Source organism: Lactuca serriola, chromosome 5, assembly GCF_051521515.1.
Source record: "Lactuca serriola cultivar US96UC23 chromosome 5, Lser_US96UC23_V15, whole genome shotgun sequence".
NCBI lineage: Eukaryota > Viridiplantae > Streptophyta > Magnoliopsida > Asterales > Asteraceae > Lactuca > Lactuca serriola.
This window is the reverse complement of record NC_136412.1, coordinates 251694343-251720340: the sequence shown is the minus strand read 5'-3', so window position 1 is coordinate 251720340 and position 25998 is coordinate 251694343. Positions and strand designations below refer to the sequence as shown.

Sequence of the window (25998 nt, the reverse complement as noted above, 5' to 3'; positions counted from 1 at the left end):
AACAGTTTAAGTCCCTGAAAATGCAATTTTTTCGGTTATAACCCTTCTTTTTCGCAACTTTGACAATTTTGGCCCAAATTGTAAGATTTTTGCAATTTTGGTCCTTTTTAAATTTAAAAGCATTTTAAACCTTTGAAAAGGACTTGGAACAATTATAGTCCACTGTTTTACAGAAAAATACAGTTTTGACCCTCCAAAACAGGAAATCTCGCATAATGGGCCTCATTGGGCCGAAAATGTCATTTTTAGCCCATTAAGCTTGAAATTTATGTTTTTAATCCTCTAAATGAGTAAATTTCCAGAAATTGTTTTGTTGAAACTGTTTTGGCACACCTCATCCATCTGAATTCGTGGTATGTCAATTTGGGCCCTTAATTTTGTATTTTTCACATTTTAGGCCCAAAATTTGTATTTTTAGCCCAAAGAAAATTGTTACTAACTACTTAGCTATTTTTCTTGAAACACTTTGTATGTAGAAATATATTTGATGCTAAAATCATTTAACATAAGATATATCTCGGTTTTGAGGGGTTTTATGGCTAGATCCAACATTATAACACACAAAAGCATACATGTAAGCATGGAAATCATACAAGGCATACAAAACACATATAGATCTACACTTTCACTTGTATTCCCCCCCCCCCCCCCCCACAAAACTCATAAAAACAGAAAATAGGGGGTATGAAGCTCACCTTAGGGTGTGATTTTCGGTTTTTGGAAGAAAAGATGGAAGAAAACTTGGTGATTTTTGGCCTTAGCACCTTTCCTTGGTAGATCTCGAGTTTGAGATGGTTCTAGGATGCAAGATCATGATTTTTGCATAGATTAGGAAGGGATTTTGATAACAAAAAGAATCTAAATCATAGATCCATGCATAATCTTACCTTAGATGAAGAATTTGTGGAAATTTCCTCTTGAATGCTTCCTAAAACTCGAGATTTTTGAGTGGAGAGGGGGGATGTTCTTGAGAGAGTGTGAGAGATTTTTGTGAGTGTGTGTGGGTGTATGGCCGAGAGTGAGAGAGATAGGAAGAAGAGATGTGATCTTTGAAGTGATATGCTCCTAGAAGTATGAGTTGTGCATGGAAACATGTTGGATATTAATGAGGTGGCAAGCAAATAGTCAACTCTTCCATTTCTTCTTGGACTTGGGCCTTGGGCCGAGAATTTGAAAGGGAAAAAGGAAGAATTTGGGCCTTTGCCCCTAAGCCCAATATTAGAGTTAATTTGGGTGAATTTTCTCATAAAAGAATATAGTATGATTTTTCCATTTTTGTTGAACTAGTTTAGGGTATTCATGGATCAAAGCTTTCAATTCATTTCATTCTAGGCCCAATATGGCCCAAAATGTTGAAATAAATTAGTGTGGGTCCAATTAGAGCCCAATTAGGGTTCTAAGCCCATGATAGTCTAATTGGAAGCTTATTGGTCCATTTGGATCCAATAAGGGAGTCCTAGTCCAAAGTGGACTTAAACAAGGACTTCTAGGGTTTCCAATTGTTTGGTGACTATTTGTAGTACTTGTATAATGTATTTGATTGAAGTTTTTGAAGTCATAATCATAGGTGTTACACATGTTCTTAAGTTTTTGATTCACATTAGCTTGAATGTATAGATTACATAACACAAAATTTCCAGTTGTGACAGTAGATATGAATCAAGACTGTCATGGGTTGGCTTGTAGAGGTCTAAGATGTTGGACAAATGGCTACAACACTCATGAGTGCTCATAAGTTCTGAGTATTGGATTCAACTCGCGCTCATTGGAATCACTTCATGGATTTTATCACGAGTGATCATGAGACGATAATATCTTATATTCTTCAAACCTAGAGATATGAGTTGTTACTATGAGTTGGTTGTACATTGATTGCACAAAAACACATTTGGTAACTCGGTGTTATAAAATGTGCCTTTGTGTATGATTCAACAAGTAGTAGAACAAGCCATATGAGTCGAAGTTTATCCATTCCTTTTACATTCGGGATAAAAGCGATATATGTGGGTCCCTCGATGATTTAATGATGACACTTGTGAGTGCTTGGCCAAGCCAGGACTGATTTGATTTGTTTAATCAGTCAGTCGTCATGAATCAGAAATCGGGAAACAACAAATGGACAGAGAGAATGATTATAATCCATGTCTCAGTCCATATGCTATATAGAATGGAGGAATATATGATCCCTTATCTAATGGACAAGTTCGTTGACAAGATCAGAGTTCGACAGCGGCTTTAAGAGCTACGATTGCCAGTTAGGTTTTGAAGTCATACTCAATAATAGTTTTAGACTTACCCAAGTGGGAGACTGTTGGATTAATGTCTAAGTCCATAACTATATTTGGTATGTACTTGACCCGACCCGACATGGTCCATTTGGGTTGCACTTCACTGACACAATTTATATGGATAGTCTTTTGAGAATAGTATATTAATATATTATAAGTTCTAATATATTAATATATAATCATATTATTTAATTAGTATTGATCAAGACTTAATTTAGAATTAATTAAGTGATCAAAATGAAGTAATTAAATATGGACTCTTATATATATATATATATATATATATATATATATATATATATATATATGGAATGGGCCAAGTTCATTTAGGTTGGGCTAAGCTTTCATGGATAGTCCATGGAGCTTTAACCCATGGATCATATGAAATGAAAGGTCATGGGTTTAACCCTAGTTTCCATACTATATAAAGATGTCCTTGGTTGGTGAAATTGGCACTAGTGTGGGTACACTAAGAAGGGCTAGCCGGTTTCATTAGAGAGAACCAAGTATCCATATTCTCTAAAGTCTTCCAAGGTGTTTTAGTGATTTGTGATTCCACTTGAGGCTTCCACACTATTAGGGCTAAGCTCTTAAAGCTTGAAGACATCAAGCTACATCAAAAGGTATGTCATCTAACTAGTACTTTGTAGTATAAGAACTTCATAATATGCTAGTTAGGATTAAAGCCTTGGAAAGTTCTTATTTGCATGTATAATGGAGAAAACATAGATCCAAGGTTTATAGGGTTGCATGTACACCATAGGAGTGTTAGAATGCTCAAAACCCAATAGTGGGACCCCTAACTTTTCTGGTTAAGTCGTGAATCGATGAGTCGAGGGACGACTCGGTGTGTTGAACAGGATAGGACTCGAGGATTCTTGGACTCGGCGAGTCTCGGGGTGACTCAGCGAGTAGAGTCGAGGCATGGGAGTTTTCAGAGCATAGGAACTCGACGAGTCATCAGGTTGACTCGGCGAGTTGAGTTATGATATGGGGTTTCTCAGAGTATAGGGACTCGACGAGTCAGCGGGTTGACTCGGCGAGTAGGGTCAGTCAGGAAGCTTGACTTTGACCAAGGGATTTACCGGTTTGTTTTCTAAGGGTATTTTGGTTAATTGGTGTTTATTGGAATCGGTTGTTTGGTAGTGTGCAGTGGTGGTGTTTGTAGTAGTGGACGGAGCAGCGTGATCTAGTTATCCAGTCGGCAATTTCAGGTGAGTTATCCTCACTATATCGATGGGGTCTAAGGCACCAAGGCCGACCCCCTTTACCGGATGGAAAGTCGGATAGTTGTTGATTACTTTATTGTAGAGTTATGTTATGATATCAACATGAGATATACGTGTGACCGGAAGGTCTTATGTGCTATGGATAAGTAATTATATGATATGTGATCCGTATGAGTAGCGATGCGATATGAGTATGAGTTATATGTGCGATCGGAAGGTCTTAGTTACCATGAGAAGTATTAGCTAAGTTGATAGATGTTATGTGATTCGTATGAGTAGGATTACGATATGAGTATGAGATATATGTATGACAGGGAGGTCTTATGAGTTACGAAGAGTATGCGATATAGGTTGTCTTATGATATGTGATCTGTATATGTCATGTAGGAATTGTATGTTATGGACCGGAAGGTCAATGGAGCATGGACCGGAAGGTCAATAGAGTATGGACCGGAAGGTCATTATGGGTAAGACCGGAAGGCCTACCAGGTTTGGGACGGAAGTCCCCTGAGACATTCGGATCGGAAGATCCCACAGAGTTATGGCCTGGAAAGGCGTATATGTTGCATGTGGTATTTTGGGGGTAATTCACTAAGCTTTCGATCTTACAGTTTCAGTGTAATGTTTCAGGTAATTCAGGAGATCGTGGCAAGGCAAAAGCATGATCGTACCGCTCCTCAAATTTTATGTTGATGTTCTGGGATACTCTGATAATAAATGAAATGAAAACCTTTTTGTAATGATTTTATGAATATGGGTTGATTTTGAAAAGTTTAAATTTATTGTAAATTTTCACGGTGTTACAAATGTGCTAAAAAAACTATAAAAAGAAGTAAATAAAATGAAGTTATCAGTTTTACTCACACATTTGCAGATCTCAATAGAATGCTTAAGGCTCTCGTATTTTCTCTCTGCCTACAAATGAAAGCATAACTCTCTATTTATAGAATCATAGAGAGGACTTGATACAAGTGTTTTACATCACTGCTGACCAAATCATCCACTAACTACATTATTGTGTAGTGGCTTATCTTTGAGGGTCCTCTCTTATTTGGTGCTTGTCGAGGAATCTTCTTTAATAGTAGCTTTGCCATTATTATTTTCGGTAGTGGAGGCCACCTTGATGGTTAATCATCTTTGATAGTTATATATATTAGTGCTTTTGTGGAGCGTCTTACAAATTTCTACCACATGTTCGTCGATTAATCCTGGCTTTAGCAGGGAGTTTTGGAAGGCTAAGAACAATTGTTCATCGGCTGGAGAAATCTCTTTGCTATATTTGCTATAGATTAAGGCCTTCTTATTAGAATCATATCCATTGACGAATATCTTGTCATCTGCTGAAAAAATGAAAACCTTGTTGATAAAGATTTCAATTCTATATTTTGCTAGTTGGAGGATATCGACTCTTTCAAGCTTTTCTTCCATGGCTTTGCAGGGTAGATAGGTTTCTTGTTTGTAGATGCCTATCTGTACTAAATGATGAGGATGGTATTTTATTTCATCTTTGTCATTCCAGTATGGGATGCTACTGTTGAATTTATCCTTTTTGTAGCATCTTGTTCTGAAAGTTTTTATTGCTTTTGTAAAGCTTTTAGAGAAAGCTTTATTTCTTGCATTTTTGACTAGTATAGATTATTTTTACCAATCCTAGTTGAAATTCTTCATACACTTGTAAAGAGTTGGCATTTTTGTAGAAATTGTAGTGGCTTAAATTCTTTCCGTCAATAATGGAGAATTTTTCTTCTATAAAATTTTCTTCTGTTGCACTTCGAGCATACCTGTAACAATAACTCGAAGTCCTTTATCTTGATTTCTATTGAGAGTTCAGGTGTGAATTCTTCATTAATCTTGGTAGTTTTTCTTGGAAGGCTTCCAATAATGATTTTAGAACTTTTTTGTAGAATTTAAGGCTATCTTGAATGTGTTATGCCTTAAGGTTTCTGCTGCAGTGATAACCTGTAATTCTGGACACCTTTCAGATCTTGTGTATTAATCTGCAGCTATCTTGGCTTCAAGAAAGTTATTAAACTTTCTGTGTTTAATATTTTTAACTCCTTCAGTTGCCTTTTTGGTGATATTCTAGTCTTCAAATATACTAGTGTTGGGTCCATTGAATACAACATAGTATGGTTTTGAATTTTTATTAGGAATTTGTAACAATTCCTCTAGGATTTGAATTCCCTTATCAGGTGATCCTGATCCTGAAGATGAACCTTTAGTTTTTGGGATTTGAATTCCCCTATTGGATCTTATATTAAAGTCTAAAGGGAGTAACCAACATTATTGGAGTTTGTACTCCTGTTTGGATTTTTGGTAAATCCACAACCTTCAAGGGATTTGTTAAATCTTTATATGGAGCCGTTTGCTCAGGACTAGACGTCTTACAAGTTTTAATTGGTTTCTAACGAATTCCAATTCTTGCTCAATAAGAGCTTGTTTGAGCATAAGCTCTTGTTCATTCTCCATTTGAGAAAGTCTATGTACCTATAGTCCAAATTATGGACTGAGGTTAAAACCTCTTAGGTCGTTAGACCACCAAAGTATAACGCTGAATGGATTTGATTCCTGCATGAAAAGAATATCAAACCTGATTAGTTTTTTTTTTTTGTTGAAATTCTCGAGTTAAGAAGTCTGCAAAGATATTATTTTCTCCTTTAATGTGCTCTACTTCGAAGCTATATCTTGAAAACCACATTTGCCATCAAACTAACGACCTTGTTTGTTATCTCCAGAAATGTTATTTCTTAAAAAATAAGCAAAGTTTTTGTTATTTGTTCTTACTGTAAAATTTACAGGTGTTAAATAGATTGAAAACTTTTCAATTACCCTTCTAACGACAAGATATTCTTTTAGACCGAAAGGTACAACAGTCCATTGGTAATATCCTTGGGGACATGTGAAAGTTGTTAAGAGTTGTGATTCAACATCAAGTAAAACTTGCCAAAAGCCAGATTTACAGTAGAAAGAACTCAATATTGTTTTTCCTATAGTAAGGGTGAGAAATCCATCTTTATTAGGGAGATTATGGTTGTCGCCTATAGTTGCTTTGTTAATAATTTTGTAGTTAACTACAATTCTTTCTCTCCTCTTATTATATTTACATCATTTTTGAAAAGGAAATATGGAGATCAATGAAGAGATTTACTTGGAATGATGAACTTTATTTCAAGTAGTTCTTTGATTTGTTTACTAAATTCTTCGACATCTTGAGGATTGTATTTCATAGGTTTAACTGTGATGATAGTGGTCAGGTCGATTAATTTTATGTTTGGTTTCATCCATTGTTTAGACTTTATTGGGTCTATATGATTTTCTGAGCAAACTTTTTCAAGTAAACTTTCAATTTTTGAAAAAATTTCGTGGTTAAGAAGAAATTTAAATTCTTCCTCATTCTCCCCATTTTAAAAGGCAAAGTTTCTTCAATTTTTCTTTGAGAGATGTTGATAGGTTTTGGTTTTTTAATTTTTTAGTTATTTTTAATTGATTTTAAAAATCTAGGTTTTCCATCTCTATAAGCGTTTGTGATTTTTATCAACAATGATTTGAACACCATTGTTGTGGAAAGAAACTATTTTGAGATTTTGTACAAATGGTCTATACAAAAGACAGAAGTTATTTCCTAGGATGAAATCTATTCCACATTCTTTTTGGTATATAGAGGGGATATGAAAGATTTATCCGACAAGTCTTATCTATGAATCAACACATTTTTTGTTGATAATTATAGGCTCGTTTGCTGTAGAAACCTTTATAGGTTTTGGAGTGTTGATCTAATGCTCTTCTGGAATAACATATTTACTTGCGATACAAAGACCGGCTCCTGTATCAATATAACAATTTAAATCAATTTGTTTATATCTGGTGAATCTAAATGTACCTCTAACATAGATTGAATTAGGATTTGTGATAGTTAGTATCACGTTTTTAGAGTTCATTACTTGTGAATTAGTGTTTGATTGTGTAGATGAAGAAGATGATGATTCATCAAGAGGTTCTTAAATCAATGTGCAGACGCTTTGTTCATCTTGAAATTGTTCTTCTATAGGCCTAAGGTCCATAAATGACGCTATTTCAAGGATTTTAACCTTTTGTGGGTAGTATTTCCTATTTGGACACTCATTGGCATAGTGTCCTTCACTGCAAACCCAATATCTGCAATTCTTTTTAGTTTTCGGACAAAATTTACTTTTGTATTTTGTTTTTTGAAAATCTTTTGATTTTTGGAAATATTTTCCCGGTTTAAATCGTCTAGTATTTTGAAAATTTTGAAAATTTTTTGTTGTTCTTTTTTGAATATTTATTAAAAAATTTACTTGAAGAATTCTTTGTTTTATGGGTAATTTTGCATCCATACTCTAAGGGTTTTTCTTTTGTTAAATGATTACAACAATTTTTGTTAAAACTTTTTAGTCTTTTTGTGTGTTTGATAGATTACAATTTTTTTGAATCTCATCGATAACAATTCTCTTACCAAAAGCAAGACTGTAAATTGTGACATTTGTAGATTCGGTTATAAATCTATTATGAGATTGTTGTCCTACAATAGGAATTTTTAATAGATATTGTTTGATCAACTCGTGATATAGAGTTGAATCATTTATTTTGTAAAGATTTGTTTCATAGTCACATATGTAATGATCTAGAAAGCAAATATCACATATGGTGAGATTCCTAAGTCTGGATTTGGCTTTTTCGATCTCTCTTTTTTGTTCATTGGCTTTCTCTTCTGTAAGATCTATACCAAGGACCATTATGTAGATGGCATCAAGCATGTCTTGGAATACTGTCATTGAGTTATGGATAATCCAGATTGTGTTTTTGATAAAATTTTGAACTATTCCTGATGTTTTATGGTCAAACAATAAAATGATAGATTCTTTTGTTGCATATTTTTCTTTGTTAGTCTGAATGTTAGACTTATTTATGAAGTCCATCTGTCAATAACTTCTTTTCTATTTGTTTCAATGTTATCAATATTGAGAACGTTTGTTCCGAACTGGTTTGGATTTCCAGTGGGAAGATCTGGCATAGTTCTATGACCTTGTTTAGTTTTGGGTCTTTTTCTTCTTTCACCTTGAAAAGAAGATTCTCCAGGATGATCGAAATGTGGTTCGGTCTTAAACTCTACCTTCACCTCAAAAAGTGTACTTTCTTGACTGATCGTTTGTTATTTTTGGGTTTTATGATCACCTCAACTAGCATTCGAGTGGATGACGAGAAGGTCCGTGCCATTTGCGACTAGCCAATTCCATGCACACTTAGTGAAGTTCGAAGCTTTCATGGGTTGGCCACTTTTTATCGCCGACTTGTTCGTAATTTTAGCAGCATCATGGCCCCAATCACTCAATGCATGAAAAAGGGCCAATTTTAGTGGGGTGATGAGGCCACTCGTAGTTTCAATCTCATTAAAGATAAATTAACTACAACTCCTTTAGTGGTTTTGCCCAACTTTGATAAATTCTTCACTTTAGAGTGTGATGCATCCAAGGTTCTAAAAGGCGTGATGCGTGGCGTGGTGGCAAGGCCAAACCTCAAGCTTAACGAGTTATGGCGAACCATGGCGTTTTTCAAGGTGTGATGTAAGGCGGCGATTTTGTATTAATTTATAATTATATTACCGCATAAATTTAAATTTATATCAAATATACCTTGTTTTTAGAAGTGTTATATCAACAACTAATAATAGAAAGTTAATAAAAAACACAATACTTGTATGTCTGATTAGAAAAGGTATAAAAAAGAGCAAAAAAACGTGTCTCAAACGAAAAAACACGCGCCATAACACGCCATAACGCGCCATGGCACGCCATATCACGCCTTGCCACGCGCCACGCCTAACAGCAACATTATGAAGCTTTTCGTAACGGCGACGTCGCGCCTCACTCCATGGTGCGCCTTGGCGCCCGCCATGACGCGCCTTTTAGAACACTGGATGCATCTATTGTTGGTATTGGTGTCGTCTTATCTCAAGACAACAAACCTTTTGTATTTTTTAGTGAGAAGCTAAGTGACGCAAGATGGAAATGGACGACATACGAATTGGAGTTTTATGTCATTTTTCGTTCAATACAACATTGGGAACAATATTTGTTTCATAAAGAGTTTATTCTCTACAATGATAATCAAACATTAAAATACTTCAATAATCAACAAAAGATCAATCGAATGCATGGTAGATGGATCTCTTATCTTCAACGTTTTTCTTTCGTCTTAAAACACAAATTTGGGTAGCAAAATAAGGTCGCTGATGCCTAAAGTAGTTGTGCTGAATTATTAGTTATTTTGAAATCCAGTATCATTGGTTTTGATCATTTGAAAGAGTTGTATGCTGATGATGAGGATTTCAAACAAATGTGGAACGTCCCAATCAAACCACTGATGCTTAAACTGATGGTTATTTATTTTATAATAACCGTCTATGTATCCCTCGTACTTCTTTACGTGAAGAACTTATCCGGGAACTACATGGAGGTGGTTTAGGCGGCCATTTTAGAAGGGACAAGACTTTTGCTTTACTTAAAGAACGGTACTATTGGCCCCCAATTAAGGCGTAATGTTGGGAGATTTGTGGCAAAATGTCTTGTTTGTCAAACTGCCAAGGGGCAAGCTCAAAATACAGGCTTGTACACCCCTCTTATCGTTCCTAATGGTCCCTGGGAAGGCATTTCCATGGACTTTGTGCTTGGTTTACCAAAGACATCTAGGGGTAATGATTTCTTCTTTGTGGTCGTTGATAGATTCTCTAAAATGGCGTATTTTATTACTTGTAAAAAGACGGATGATGCTTCTAATGTTGCTATGTTGTTTTTTCGAGAAGTAGTTCGTCTTCATGGTGTTCCTTCAACCATCACTTCTGATTGTGACACTAAATTTTTGAGTCACTTTTGGAGGACTTTATGGTGTTTATTTCAAACAAATCTCTAGTATAACACTTCGTTTCATCCATAAACAGACGGTCAGACATAAATTGTTAATAAGACCCTTGGTATTTGATTAGGAGTCTTTGTGGGGATCGACCTAAACAATGGGGTCAATTTTTAGCACCAGCCGAATTTGCTTTTAACAACATGGTAAACCAGTCAACTGGAAACCATTCCAAATCGTTTACCAACGCCAACATAAACACGCTATTGATCTCATTACTCTTCCAAAACTACCGGTTCATAGCATTGCAGCGGAGAAAATCGCTGAGAAGATGGAAGAGATGCAATTTGAAGTCAAGAATAAGTTGCAAACTTCCAATGCTTCCTATAAGTATGCTCGTGACAAGCATCGAAGGGAGAAGATTTGTAATGAGGGAGATCTCGTTATGGTTCATTTACGGAAGGAAAGATTCTCGATGGGTACATACAATAAGCTGAAAATGAAAACAATTGGGCCTTGCAAAATCCTTCGACAGATCAATGACAACGCTTATGTTGTTGACCTTCCCGATAACCTCTCTATTTCATCCACTTTCAATGTTGCCGACATAATTTATACCAAATGTCCCTTTATACCCTTTTCCGCACTTGAGGACGAGTTTTCTTCACGCTAGGGAGCATGATGGAGATCAGATAATACCAAATAACGTTGATACAGGGGAGTATCGCCCAAGCAAAGTTTTTTTTTTTATTTACGTCTAGTCTTTTCTTTATTTTTCCAATATTTAGTTTCCTAAATTACAAGTTCTAGAATTCTTCTAGGTTGCGTTTAATAGCATTATATAAACAGATCAAGACTATGTATTTTGATTAGGTTATTTTTCAATTTATACAAAAGAGTCAAAAAAGAGTTTCTCTATCTATTTGTGTTCTTGCGTCTAATACACGTAGTATCCCCAAGTTTTCATTGTGTCCGACAAAACATAACCCAGTTTGTCTAAAATCTGTAGCTATCGCTACATCATTTTCAGTGGCATGATTTTTAAGAAAATAAACTTCCATGATCATAGTTTGATGTATAATTACGTAGAGAGTATTACAATCAACTTTCTCAAAAAAATGTGGTTCCCTAATTAAGATGTTACAATAAGAGCATTGACGAATCTAGAATACAAAAGAATGCAGTTCCCTAATTAAGTGAAGTCAGGTAACTCGACTCCAACTACTATGACCTATGTGAGGTAAAGTCAAACCGGTAAAAGAACAACCGGTTTACTAAATATAATATAATGTTCAAACACCTTAAAAAACAAACAAAAGTCAACCTAATTGACCCTTATAGCTGGATTTTTTGCAAAAATAAATAATTACTTAATATTTGGGGTCATTTTTCTTTTTAAGTAGTTCGTTTGAAACACTCATTTTCTAGGACCATCGATATGGAAGTTGTGTTACTTTTCATGATTTTCTATTACTATTTGCGTCGCAAATTTAAATATAAATCTCCTACTATTTCTTTTATTTTGTGTTTTATTTTGTAAAATATTATACGGTATGTCTTTGAAAAATTGTAAGAAACGTTTTATTTTTTTCATATATAACAGGTAATATGATTTATAAAATTAGGTAGGCTATGCCCTTGAATAAAAGGGTTAAAATACAAAATTTTAATTTATATCAGTCAGAATGTATGTTCAAGACATTTAGGAAAAATTATTTTCTTTCGTAACTGAATCATATAAACAACACTAAGGAATAAGAACATGCCATATCTTATATTAATTTAAAACAGGTATACAGTTCTTAAAAACATCTAGCGTTTGTAGTCCAACGGTTAGGATAATTGCCTTCCAAGCAATAGACCCGGGTTCGACTCCCGGCAAACGCAATATTTATCTTTTTTATTTTTTAATGACAAAACTGCAAATTTGGTCCTTGTGGTTTTCAAAAACCTTTGGATGGGGTCCAAAAAGTTTCCAGCTTGCATGGAAGGTCCAAAATCAAGGTTTTTCTGGGTTTTTGGTTCAAAAAAACTTAAAAAGACGATTATGCCCTTTTATTTTCTTTTTTGTATTTTTTATAATTATTCTAATGTTATTTTAATTAAAAAATAAAGAAAAAAGAAAAAAAAAAGTATCCCCACCCCTCCCTCTCTCTCTCTCTCTCTCTCTCTCTCTCTCTCTCTTCGTCTTCTCAAAAATCTCATGGAATTCATCTCTGATAACCCCAAATTGATGAACAAAACCCAAAATCAAGTAATAGAAAGAAATTGAAACCCAAACACAAAGACACACACATTCTAGCGCAAAGCACCTACATCGATTGGAAACAATCTCATCACAGTGAGTCTCTTGTCTCGATCGGACGAAGCAAACAAGAGGGGGAAGGCAATCACCTTCAAATTAGAGTGGTGGCTGGACAGAGAGGGTCGACGGAAGCAGCATTCGGAGGTGGCGATGGTTCACAACAGTGGCGGCAACGAGGTGGAGGTCGGTGACGGGTGGCAAGCGATAGCAGCTCCACTGCCTCATTTCCTTTGCGTCTGGCAACAACAATCGAGATGGAAAAAGAATGGGGAAAAACATAACAAACATAGCAACAACAAATTTCTTGGAGTCTAATTCTGAAACTCACAAGAACATATATACACACAGATTTCTTGATTTCTTATAAAATTCCCTTTTTTTGGACCTACGATTTTGGATCTGCGTGTTCTTGGACCTCCGATTTTACTCTGTAACTCAACTAAATCAAGACCTTCATCCATGTTCAAAAACCATTACAAAACTGCAACTAAATTAAGACCAAGACCCATAAATTCCATGAAATCAAACCCAATGAACTTAAATCACCACATCCAACCCTTGACCTTCAACATCGAATCAATAAATCAAAGTTATCCACCCAGAAATCGAACCATTGGACGTCTACGGTTTCAACGTGGGTAAGGGGTGAGGCTGTGAACTTCTCAAGTTCAGTAGTATCCATGGATTTGCTCTAGAAACTCATTGCGAAGGAGAGAGAAAAGGGGCGAGTGAAAGAGTATGTGATAGAGAGGGAGAGAAAGAAGAAAGAAAGAAAGAGTTCAGGCAGATCATGTAAGGAAGAAGTCAAGTAGATGGAGGCATGTGGGATGTAGTCGATGGACAATGAGAGAAAAGGCCGAGAGGGTTAGGAAAATACAGTAACGGGTTTTTTTGACTTTCTTGAGAGAGAGAGAGAGAGAGAGAGAGAGAGAGAGAGAGAGAGAGAGAGAGAGAGAGAGAGAGAGAGAGAGAGAGAGAGAAGGAGGGTTTTGGTGAGATTTTATTTTTTATTTTTTATTTTTAATTAGTTAAATACCAAAATAAATAAAGAAAATATAAAAAAGAAATGAAAAGGGCAAAATCGACTTTTCAAGTGTATCAGGGACCAAAAACCCAGAAAAACTTTGATTTTGGACTTTCCATGCAAGTTGGAAACTTTTTGGACCCTATCCAAAGTTTTTTGAATACCACAGGGACCAAATTTGTAGTTTTGTCTTTTTTAATCACAAAATAAACCGCTAAAAATTCAATTTCAACCTTCTCGTTTGGCGCGTTAATTTTGTTTTTCATCTTCCTCCAAAATCATGTTCCATTACTGCCTTTCAATTGAAATCGAACTTTCTTCAGAATTTGTCCTTGAAAGCCGAGTGATTTGCTCTGCATCCCTATCTTATTTCGGCTACAACCAAACAGCTAGCTATAAAAGGTTAGAATCAATTCCATTTCATGTTTTGTGTTTCAGTTTTCTGTTACTTGTATTATTCTGTTTGAGTGAAGCTGATACTAAAACCGAATCAATTGTTCTCAAGTTTGAAATTATTTGGGATTATGGATTTCATGAAATTATTGCGATAACTATGTTTGACACTAGTCGCATAATTAGGGTTTCTGAATGTTGCCCCAAACAAGGTTAATTCGTAAAAGGAGAGACCCCTCAGAATTTATCTCCAACGTAATAGAAGTTCTTCATCAAAGTTTAGACAATTAGAATTCCGAAAAAAGTTATGCGCAATTGAGTGATATGACCGCATCGATGGACCAGACATGCTCAACTCATCATTCTATAATGCCCTTTATGGATCAGCTATTATGCGATTGATCAATTATTCCAGTGTTTGTATTTCCTTCATGTCACAAGATGATAGTACAAGAACGACAGAACAAAATTATGCTCAAGTCAAGGATTATCATACTATTTTCTACTTTTGATCAGTTTTAGCAGCAAACTTACTATGACATTGGGTTGTGATTGCTTATTTGGGTAATTGAAATGCAAACTTTTTCACCAATTCGGACTTGGTACATAAAGAAAAGCATTCATAATCATAACCATGATTTGAGTTTTTGGGCATAGAATATTGTGAGATCTGAAACATATGTTTGTGGCATAAAAGATAAAACATCATTTTTGTAGGTAGACTTGTTTTCAGAAGTCATAGAGTTGACTTTGGTTTAATATGAAATAGTATCACCAAAAATATGTATATAGTATAGTGATATTAACCTATTACTTAAAGTAATTATCGAAGCAGGATAACACAAGTGGTTTAGATTTAATGACTAGAAGAAGTTCACTGGCACTGCTACAGAGAAACAAGTATTCAACAAAGAAAATGGGGGGGGGGGGATAAAAGTTAAAAGGTGTGGGGCATTCCAAGAATTGAAGTCGGGACCTCTTGCACCCTAAGCGAGAATCATACCGCTACACCAAATGCCCATATTCTGTTGATTGATACTATTACTGCATTTATACCCATTCATACTTCATGCACTTTGGTAATTAATTATATAAATGCAGTAAGTACATAATAGAAGTAAAAATAAATAAGTGGTAGCAGAAAGATATCTTATTTTGGTAGGCAGTTGCATATTATATTTTCACCAAGTAAGTTGCTGCCTAAAAGCATCTTCACAAAGAAAGAATAGTGTTACTGTATAGTTACATTACATATTTGCTTATTCTGGTAATGCAGTTGCATATGCTCTCCATAGTTAATGCATAATTATCAGGCAGAAGTCATTGCTGATGAGTCCAATTTATTGATAAAGAATCTTAATTAGATCTGCAAGCACATGTTTGTTTGGCTTTGGGCATATAGTATAATATTTAATTTTGGAGGTAGAGTTGTTTCCCCAAGTCCTTAGTTGACTTTATTTTATATCAGTTGTAGAATAATATGACATGAAACAAAATATTGGCTCTTGATTTTTTGTTGAAAAAAGTAGAGGGTCATTCCGAGAATCGAACTCGGGACCTCTCGCACCCAAAGCGAGAATCATACCACTAGACCAAATGCCCATATTCTGTTGTTCATACATACTATACCATTTTTATACCCATTCATACTTTATGCAATTATTTAATTATTAAAGTGTTGTGCGCATTAAAATAATTATTAAGATGTTAATTTGGATAGCAATGTATCTTATAATAGTCTTATAAAATGTTTACTATAAAAAAATCTTAGCTGAGTTTGGTTCATTTAGTTTTTTAAAGAACTTAAGAAGTATAATCTACTACTGTGTAGCATCTGATTGATGGAATTAGCCAGTTATTGTATTTGACAGTTGAACTTTGCTAAATGCAAGAAATAGGTATCTACTTTCCAATTCTTTTTCATATCTAGGATTCTACTTTCATTTTTTATCATTACATAACATCATTCTACTTCCAAATTACTTATTATTAGCGTATTGTACTTGAAAACCAGCTATCATCAGCAAATTTTCTTCATACGTATCTATCTGTATGGGTCAAAGTCAACTTTGACTTTTCTCTTACTTATAAAACAGCCCCTTGATTATAATATATATATATATATATATATATATATATATATATATATATATATATATATATATATATATAGGAGTAGGATCAAATGAGAACACCAAAAAGATTGAGAACGCGAGAACAAAGTATATTTATTTGTGATTCCATGTATTCATTTGTGGAGAAATGATAAATTTTTACGCCTTTAATTTCAATTGAAGAGAAAAATCATATTCATGTTGATTGTGCGTAAAAATTTATCATTTCTCCATAAATGAATACATGAAATCACAAATGAATATACCTGTTCTCGCGTTCTCAACCTTTTAGGTGTTCTCATTTGATCATTTCCCTATATATATATATATATATATATATATATATATATATATATATATATATATATATATATAGTTTCAAGCCGCTTTATTTAAGGTTATACTTGAGGTGTCATAGCTGGTCTGAGTGTGTTAAAAGTGTAAGATATGGAGTTGGGTCTCATAGAGAGTTGGATATCATAAATCAATAAGAATCAGTTAGAGACATTCAGTCAGTATAGAATTATGGTTGTAGAAACAGGCAACACACTTTTTATATGTTTGTTTCTTATGGCATTCTACTTTCATTTCTTTGTATTAAAGCATCCTAATTTTAAAATCTACCCAATTGTATTGTAGCAATGTCATCCAAAACAAAGCAATTATCGGATATATCTTCTAAGTACAACGTTTTAATAAGAAAAAACCTAACATTACAATGCTATTGGATAGATTTTCAAAGTACAATGCCTTAATAAGAAAAAAATGGAAGCACAATGTTGTAATAGAAATAATTGAAAGTAGGATGCTATAATACATATATAAATGAAAATACATTGCTATTTCTTGTCGGTGAATATGTAGTCTCTTTAGCCTCTAGTGGTGGTGAAGGTACACCTGTCTACATCTAACCTCTCCCTTTGGGTGTGCAAATGTTGATGTTATTTACAAACAATAAAAAAATGGAAAACAAAAAGGATTGGGTCATTTCAAAACTCCTCCCATTGCACTCTGATTTTTTTAAGTCAATTTTGATTTGCTATTTAACACAACTCACGAATATACTAAATTTTTATTAAATATCATTTTTTTTTGAATGGTTATGGTTGGATTGAACAAATTTCTCAAGACACTGAATATAAGATAGAAAAGAGGCAACACCCACCCCTATATATATATATATATATATATATATATATATATATATATATATAAACAATACACACAAGTTTGTTTATGAATGTAATTGTTAAATGAAACTGCCCAGCACTAACCATGAGTTGAGAGTTAATTCATAAAGAATATTGTCAGGTCTACAACCACATGATATAGTATACTATCCACTTTGTTTTGAAAAGCCTTAGACTTGACTTTGGTTTATATTAATACTAGAATATCAAATTAAGTAAAGTAATGACTCTTAAAAAATGTATTGAATAATGATTTTGTTGAAGAAAAAGGAAGGAATTTAAGGGGGCATTCCAAGAATTGAACTCGGGACCTCTCGCACCCAAAGCGAGAATCATACCACTAGACCAAATGCCCAAAGCGAGAATCGTTGAACGGCTAGTTTTGTAAAAAAAATAAATAATAAATAAATAAATAAACAATTTATTTACCTATAAATACCACATTTTTACTCCTTATTTTTTACACCGTTCTTTTCTTTCTCTATACACAAACTACACACTACATCTTCACAACCAAAAATCATGGATTCCAACCAAAATACACAGAAATCGCAAACCCGATAACGCTTTTGCGTTAGATACAACCCCTCGACAATTCCCGACTATGGAGTCACCTCAAGGCGGTTTTATCAATCTACTTCAAAGTGGTTCCCCTATCCAACAAACACCACTTTTTCAACAACAATATCAACCTTTTCCGGCTTTCCAACAACAACAAATGCAACAACAATACCAACAATTTCAACAATTCCAACAACTACAACAACAATCGTCACAACAACAACAACCACCAATTTCACAACCACCAAACTCACAACCACCACTTTCGCCGGATTTTGTTCCGGAAATGCAATCTTCACCACCACCTCAACCAAAAAAGAAAAAAGGAAAAAAACCGGTCCGACCCACTACCATCCAAAAAAGGGTCTCATAGACAAAAGAAGAAGAAGAAAAGTTAGCGGAGGCATGGGTGGCGGCTTCCGAAGATCCAATTGTAGGAGATAGCCAGCCTTACGGAAGTTTTTGGGAAAAAGTCCGAGCCATTTTTTATGAGTTAATGGAAAGTGAAACTCGAAATGCCGATCAAATTACGTCGAAATGGCGAGATATTCGACTAAAATGCACCAAGTTTGGAGGAATCTACAACAACCTCCTAAACATACGCAAAAGCGGCTCGAACGATTTTGATGTTTTCAAGGCGGCCATGGACCAATTTGAAAAAACAACGCCAACACGCTAAGCTTTTCTGTATATGAAACCGTGGCTAAAATTGAAAGACGCTCCAAAACGGAAGGAAGTTCCCAATCTTCCGGTTCAAAGCGTTCGAGAAACTCCGATGGAACTTCTCAACAATCGGACGACCGAACACACATCGACATCAACGACGATCCGATAGATCTTGAAAACGACCAACCTCTTCGTCAGCCCGTTGGAAGAAATAAAGCAAAAAAAGCGGCGTCAACATCTTCGAATTCTAGTGTTATGGATATGTTTGGCGATAAATTTGATCGATATGTGCAACTTCAAGAAACAAAGGCCGAGGTGATGACTGGGATGGAACAAAAAATGATCGAAGCACAAACATTATTTCAAGAGGCACAATAGATACTACAAACAAAAACCGATATGGAAATTTTGAAAATGAAAGCGGACGACCTTGAGGGTGAAGACTTGGAACTTTTCCAAGCAATGAAAGAGTCGGTTCGAGCCCGACGTAGACGTCGGGGGTAGTTTATTTTATTTATGGTTGGAACTTTTAGTTTTTTTAATGTTTTTTTTTAAATTTAACTAATGTAATTTTTATTTTGATTGTTATTTTTATTTTATTTTTTAATTTCAATTAATTTAGTTTTTATTTAATGTAATTTGGTATTTTAATTTAATGGAAAAACTAGTATTAAAAAAATGTTTTTAATGTATTTTTGAATTAAATTTAAATAAAAAAATGAGGTGGAGTGGTGTGTTTAGTGGTAAGTATCTCATGTTAGTGGTAGTGGAATGTGGTGCTGATGTGGCACCCACCACATATGTGGCATGTGGTGGGTATAACGGATGGTCTTATTATTAGTATGGTATGGCATTATCACAAATAGTATTCAAGTTTCTCCAATTCAATTAATCTTGGTGATCTTCGCCTTGATTAAGTTGGATTGTTTGGCTTGGAGGTGAGAACTTTACCCAACTCTTATTTTCTATTTTTTATTTTTATTTTTTTGTTTCTGGTAATCAACCCAGGCTAATCTCTTGTTTTTTAGCAGGCTAGTTTCACTTGTTTACCATCAACTAACTAGATACATCTGATGTTACTAATCGTCTTCAAATGCCTATCATAGATATAAGCATATCTATCTACAAATTTTTCAATAGATATATATGTCCTCAAAAGTTGCTATCTTCTTATTTTCTTTCTTCAATATCAACAAGCTTCTTCTATACAGACACTTTTCAAAAATGCCAGGCTAGAGCCTCACCACTTGCTACATGGAAATGCATGCCCAAAGAAGAAGTGTTTGGCAGATAACATTAAACTGGGTCAAAGTCATCTTTGACTTTGACTTTTCTCTATTTACAAAACAGGCCCGTAGACTATAGTTTTAAGCCACTTTACTTGCTGTTGTTATACGTATACTTCAGGTGACATATATAGGTATCAATAAAAAACAATTAGAAATTCAGTAACGAATCTTGGATATGTGGAAACAACAATTTACTTTTATCTATTTGTTTATTATGGCATTCTACTTTCATTTCTTTGTATTATACTTTTGAAATCTACCCAACTATATAGCAATGTCATACAAAACAAAACAATTTTCACTGCTTTAATTGAATAGATATTTAATATAAAATGTTTTAGTAGAAAAAAAAATTCAAAGTACAATGCTTTAATAAGAAAGGGTTGGAACTTCAATGTTGTAACAGAAATTAAATAAAGTATGATACTATGATACATATTTTCATGAAACTATGTTGCTATTTCATGCATTTAACCCAAAAATGAGTAACGTGTGTGTGGGGCATTCCGAAAATTGAACTCGGGACCTCTCGCACCCTAAGCGAGAATCATACCACTAGACCAAATGCCCATTGTGTTAGTTGGATTGCATTTATAGTCATTTATTTGATGCACTTTGTTAATTAATTATATAAATGCTGTAAGTAAAGTGCATAATAGAAAGAAAAAAAATAAAATAAGTGGTAGCAGAATGATATGTTATTCTGGTAATAAAATTACATCTTTTCAAGATTTTCTGCTGGTGAGTTGCATTTATTGACAAAAGAATCTTTTTAGATCTACAACTACATGTTTGTAATATATAATATCCCTTTAGTTGGTAGATTGTTTTTTTTTTCTTCCCAAAAGTCCTAGTTGACTTTAAGTTATATCAGTCATAGAATATGAAATTTAATTAAATAGTATCAACAAAAAATTAATATAAAATGTATGAAAAAGGTAGAGGGGCATTCCGAGAATCGAACTCGGGACCTCTCGCACCCAAAGCGAGAATCATACCACTAGACCAAATGCCCTTGATGGTTTATCTCTCTATTTTTTTTCTTTGTGCTCAAAATTCCTTTTTAACATGACTTTTTATCAGGAAAACAGATGAAAAGTAAATTACCTTTGATAAAATTAGAAAGAGTAATTTGCACAAGTAGTTTGGTAACATGTTTGATTAAGTCCATGATGCTGAATGACCATTTTACCCTTGACTTTTGATTTCTTCATCTCTTTGATGATGGAAAAGATTTTTTTTAGTGAGGGCTTTAGGTAAATCCTTCCCAAGTTGTGGCCCATGGATCCCTAATGAGACTATCAAAGTACTGGACTCACATACTTGAAACAATATGATGTCAGAAAATTCATATTTCAACTAAAGTCCTTTTTGAAAAAGTTGCAAAAAGTCTTGACTTTTCCAAAAAGTTGATTTTCCTTCTATCCAAAATCCAAAAATAGTTTTTAAAAGTCTTTTGCGAAACATCTTTTTCCTTTGATCTTTTCCTAAAAGGGCTTTTGGCCTCTCAAAAGCTAAGCCAAACACCCCCTAATAAGGTGATAAACAACAAAAAGAGACACATGAAGGAAGTGGGCATTTGGTCTAATCTCTAATGGTATGATTCTCGCTTTCCCAAGTTTAATCAACTCGAAATGCCCCTTCCTTTTTCAACATAATCAACTCATTGTATTTATAAAAAAAATTGGTGACACTATTCATTTAGTTTCATATAAACCAAGTCAAGTCTATGATTTCTGGAATCCAATCTACCTATATATGTTTTAGATCTCACAACATTCTTTGTCCATATATTCAGCTCATGCTTATGGTTATGGATGTTTTTATTTATGCACCAAGTCTAAATTGATGAAAAAATTTAAAATTCATCACATTGGTTCTCTTTCATGTACTTACCATCTTGTGACATGGATTATACAGAATAACTATAACTGATCCAAAAAAGACATGATAGAATTGTAAATGTCTAAATTTTATTATAAACAACTAGCATTACATTCATTGAGGATAAAATTAAATTACGAGGGGTATTGTTTGGGGCAACATTCAAAACCCTAATTATACATCAATTATCAAACATAGTTATCGGAATAACTTCATGAAATTCAGAACACCAACAATTTAAAACTTGAAAATAATTTATTCGATTTTTATAATACAAGTAACGGCAAACTGAACTGATGCTAACCTTTTATAGCTGTTTGGTAGTAGCCGAAGTAACAGAGGGATAGAGAGCAAAACGGATCCCAACGACAATTTTGACTGAAGAAAGTTCGATTAAAATGCAGCAAAGGAACCTGATATTCCAGGAAAATAAAAATAAAATTCAAAAATCTACTAGAAAGAAGTTTATTAATCAACGCAGCAAACGAAAATGATAATAAAAACTAAAATGCGTTTGCCGGGAGTCGAACCCGGGTCTATTGCTTGGAAGGCAATTATCCTAACCGTTGGACTACAAACGCAAGACGTACAATTTCACAAAGTACGCTATATAACTTAGCACATTCCTATTCTTAGTGTTGTATGAAAACTGAAGAATTACACCTAAACAACAAATATTAAATAATCAGAAGTAAAATAAAATACCACAGAAATATATAAACAACTAGGGTAAATTGATTGATTTTAGTGACTAGAAAAAGTAATTTAGGGTAAGAAGAGTTTCAAGAAAATACATAACACATCAATATAGATTTTATACTACTATTTGATTAGCATTGTCAAAAGTTAAAACAAATATAATTATTTTGGGAGTTGGTTGTGATTAATTATTTAAACCAACTTATCCTTTTATTTATGAGCTTATGTACTAGCAAAATATTTGGATTAGTATATAAGATAGGTGTGAGCAAAAACCGGACCGCAACTAAAATTAACCGCAAAAAACGCAACCGTAATAAAAACCGATGGTGAGGTTTTCTATTTTTCAAAAACCGCAAATTTGCGGTGCGGTGCGGTTATTAGTTTCCAAAAACCGCAAAAAAACCGCACCGCACCGCATATATTATATACAATTTTTTTATCGATTATTACTTTATTAAATATTAAAAATAAGACAAGTTTCATGAATGAAAGATGGATAAAATACTAGAAGACAAAAGTGTTGGTTTTTTCTTATGTTTAACTTTGAAAAAATGATGAAATTAGACAATTTTAAGTTATTTATTGTTAATTACTATTGATTTGACGTTTTTAAGATATTAGTTGTTTGTCGTTTAAGTTAAATAGTTAATTGTCTTATACCTTATGGTTTTTTATTATTATTATAAGTAATATGTTTGAACTCTTAAAACTATTTGAGCTCTAAACTGTTGTTAAAAACCACACAAAATAACCGCACCAAATCCATGCGGTTAATAACCGCAACACAGAAAAAACAAAACCGCACCGCAAAAATAACCGCACCATGCGGTTTTGAAAATGGATTAACCGTATTTGCGGTTAGTGGTGAGGTTTTGGCTAATAACCGCACCGAACCGCACCGCGCTCACCCCTATAAGATACAAAAACACATTAAGTTATTACATTATTCTTTTTTTTAGCATTTGTCAATAATACATATAAATGCATCCTTACAGCATTTTACTTTTGGCACACTTTATAGTAATAAGATTATAAAATATCTTATAATTATAGTATACACTTAAATATCATTTTATGGTCTAAAGAATCAACACATTTCTTAATCCAATGAGACTCCCAAAAAATCATTTTAAAATATTAAAGTATTATCAAGTAATCATATTTTCATTTAAAATTCTTAAGTCTTTAGTTTTTAAGAATTTTCCTTAGACATTTATCTAAATTATAAATCTTTAATATGACGTCTCTAACCACACATCTTTAGGTTTACGTCTTAAACAACAATTAATCATAAAAAGTCATCTTGGGTCTCATCCTTATCCTTATTAGTCTCTGGTATTTTGTCTTCCGTTTTTGAATAATATGTGAAGCATATGTAGTAGTTAGCACAAACCACCCTACACATTTTTCTTCCTTTAGTTTTTTTTGTCTTTTAAGGTACAAGGGTGTTATCATTATTCGTCATAAGTACCATACATAAGGTATCTAGTCTTACGTATACATAAGGTGTGCCTAATATACCATCACTATGGATAATAGTTGCAACATCCGAAATCTTGAAGAGAAATTGTTGAGAATAACCCTGTTTCTAGGTCAACTCGACGAGTTGGAGGGACCAACTTGTCGTGTTGAAGATGGATTGTGAGGGTTTAATGAACCAACTTGATGAGTTGGGGAGCCTCAACTCGACGAGTTGACAGCTGGGAAGGAAACCCTAATTGTTAGGGTCTTGCACCCTATTTAAAGTTCTTAAGTCATTTTTCTGGCATCCTTATTAGCCTCCATTGTTGTCCAAACCCTAAATCGAGTTGTAGCCTCCATTATCAAGTTTTTGGAGCCTTGGAAGGAAGTTTGGTGTTCTTTTTTGTGCATTTTGAAGGAATTAGAAGATCTTGAAGTTTCTAGCTTGGAGAAGGAAGTCTTGGGTCCAGAATCACTCCATTTCTTGCAGTCACTTTAAGGTATCAAGTTCATACCTTGACTTATGGATGATTAGATCTCCTTATTTTGGGTTTTTTTTGTGTGTTTGGCCTCTTTTGGGGGATGATGATGGAGTAAAGTCATTTTAGGATTGTTCCTTCAGATCTAAGTTGATTTTGGTACCCTTGAGCTTAAAGGTGCAAACTTTATGAGGATTTTTGTGTCATGCATGCATTAAGTCAATTATTATGTCCATTCTAAACTTAAGAGCTTCATTTAGACATGCATTAAGTCATTTTAGGGTTGTTCCTTCAGATCTATGTTTTGGAGTCATGTCCTCATGGATTAAGTGCTTAGTGTGTTAAGAGGTGGGTTTCTGGAAAACTCGGCGAGTTAGTTGGATAAACTCGGTGAGTTGGCTCGGTTTTCCCCGATATTTTCAGAATTATAGAGGAACTTGGCGAGTTGACTTGGTTTTTCCCCATCTGTGTAGATTGATGGAGAAACTCGACGAGTTGAAGGACAACTTGACGAGTTGGATCAACTTGGGCCGTTGACTTTGACTTTCGATTTATGTCTTTGACCAAGTTTGTTGCTATTTCATGCATTTAATCCAAAAATAGAAAATTGGGGGCATTTCGAGAATTGAACTCGGGACCTCTCGCACCCAAAGAGAGAATCATACCACTAGACAAAATGCCCATATTTTGTTGTTCTTACTATACCATTTTTATACCCATTCATACTTTATGCAATTATTTAATTATTAAAAAAATGTGTTACACATTAACATAATAATTGGTACCCCAAAGAGGCAAAGATGTTCATTTGGACATCAAGGTATCTTATAATATTCTGTATAAAATGTTTTAAATGCAACTACTATAAGAAAAGTCTTATCTCCATTTAATTTTTCGAAGAACTTAAGAAGTATTATCTACTAGTGTGTAGCATCTGCTTGATGGAATAAGGGGTTGTTTGTCGGGATCTGAATTTTTAAGAGGTCTGAATTTCTTAGAGAGTCTGAAATTTTAAGAGCTAAATGTTTAACATGCTATTTGGTTGGGACCTCTGAATTGTTGTGCTGAATTATTAAAATGACCATTTTACCATTCTATTTTATTTTTTTATTGAGTTCAAGTGTTTGTTTAGAAAATAACTTAATAAATTTCTTAAATAGGTATTAAAAAAATATAAACACCATATAAAATCCAAATTTAGCATAAATCAAAATTAAACACAAATCCAAATCAAACATAAATATTTTTAAATCCACACAATCACACTAAAATCCAAATAAAATCCTATAAATTTAAATTTACCCCAATTGATTCACAATCTGATCACGCAAATTATCCATGTATTTATTGCCTTGTGAACCCCATTCCATATCGTGTATATTTTGGCCATCATTCTCTCCCCCTTGTGTCTGACCATTGTTCTTCTCGAACGCGATAAATAACTCATCATGAATATCGCATTTCCTTATGAAATTGTGGACTGCAAAACAAGTGACGACTATATCTCTTTGCACTGAAAAAGGAAAAGGAGTCATTCGCTTTAGGA

General features: G+C 33.9%; 1 long non-coding RNA gene and 6 other non-coding genes across 7 annotated transcripts; 2 read left to right on the top strand and 5 right to left on the bottom strand.

The window, feature by feature from the left end:
* The first annotated feature begins 12199 nt into the window (after positions 1-12199).
* Positions 12200-12271, top strand: TRNAG-UCC (transfer RNA glycine (anticodon UCC)). Its single transcript has one exon. It is a non-coding gene; the product is annotated as a tRNA-Gly (tRNA).
* A 1693-nt stretch (positions 12272-13964) lies between these two features.
* Positions 13965-14698, top strand: LOC145051563 (uncharacterized). The gene is made up of 2 exons (XR_013683702.1): positions 13965-14115; positions 14293-14698. It is a non-coding gene; the product is annotated as an uncharacterized LOC145051563 (long non-coding RNA).
* Positions 14699-15636: 938 nt separating this feature from the next.
* On the bottom strand, positions 15637-15708 carry TRNAP-UGG (transfer RNA proline (anticodon UGG)). Its single transcript has one exon. It is a non-coding gene; the product is annotated as a tRNA-Pro (tRNA).
* A 1985-nt stretch (positions 15709-17693) lies between these two features.
* TRNAP-UGG (transfer RNA proline (anticodon UGG)) lies at positions 17694-17765 on the bottom strand. The gene has a single exon. It is a non-coding gene; the product is annotated as a tRNA-Pro (tRNA).
* Positions 17766-20424: 2659 nt separating this feature from the next.
* Positions 20425-20496, bottom strand: TRNAP-AGG (transfer RNA proline (anticodon AGG)). The gene has a single exon. It is a non-coding gene; the product is annotated as a tRNA-Pro (tRNA).
* A 373-nt stretch (positions 20497-20869) lies between these two features.
* TRNAP-UGG (transfer RNA proline (anticodon UGG)) lies at positions 20870-20941 on the bottom strand. Its single transcript has one exon. It is a non-coding gene; the product is annotated as a tRNA-Pro (tRNA).
* A 1378-nt stretch (positions 20942-22319) lies between these two features.
* Positions 22320-22391, bottom strand: TRNAG-UCC (transfer RNA glycine (anticodon UCC)). Its single transcript has one exon. It is a non-coding gene; the product is annotated as a tRNA-Gly (tRNA).
* Between the last annotated feature and the right edge of the window lie 3607 nt (positions 22392-25998).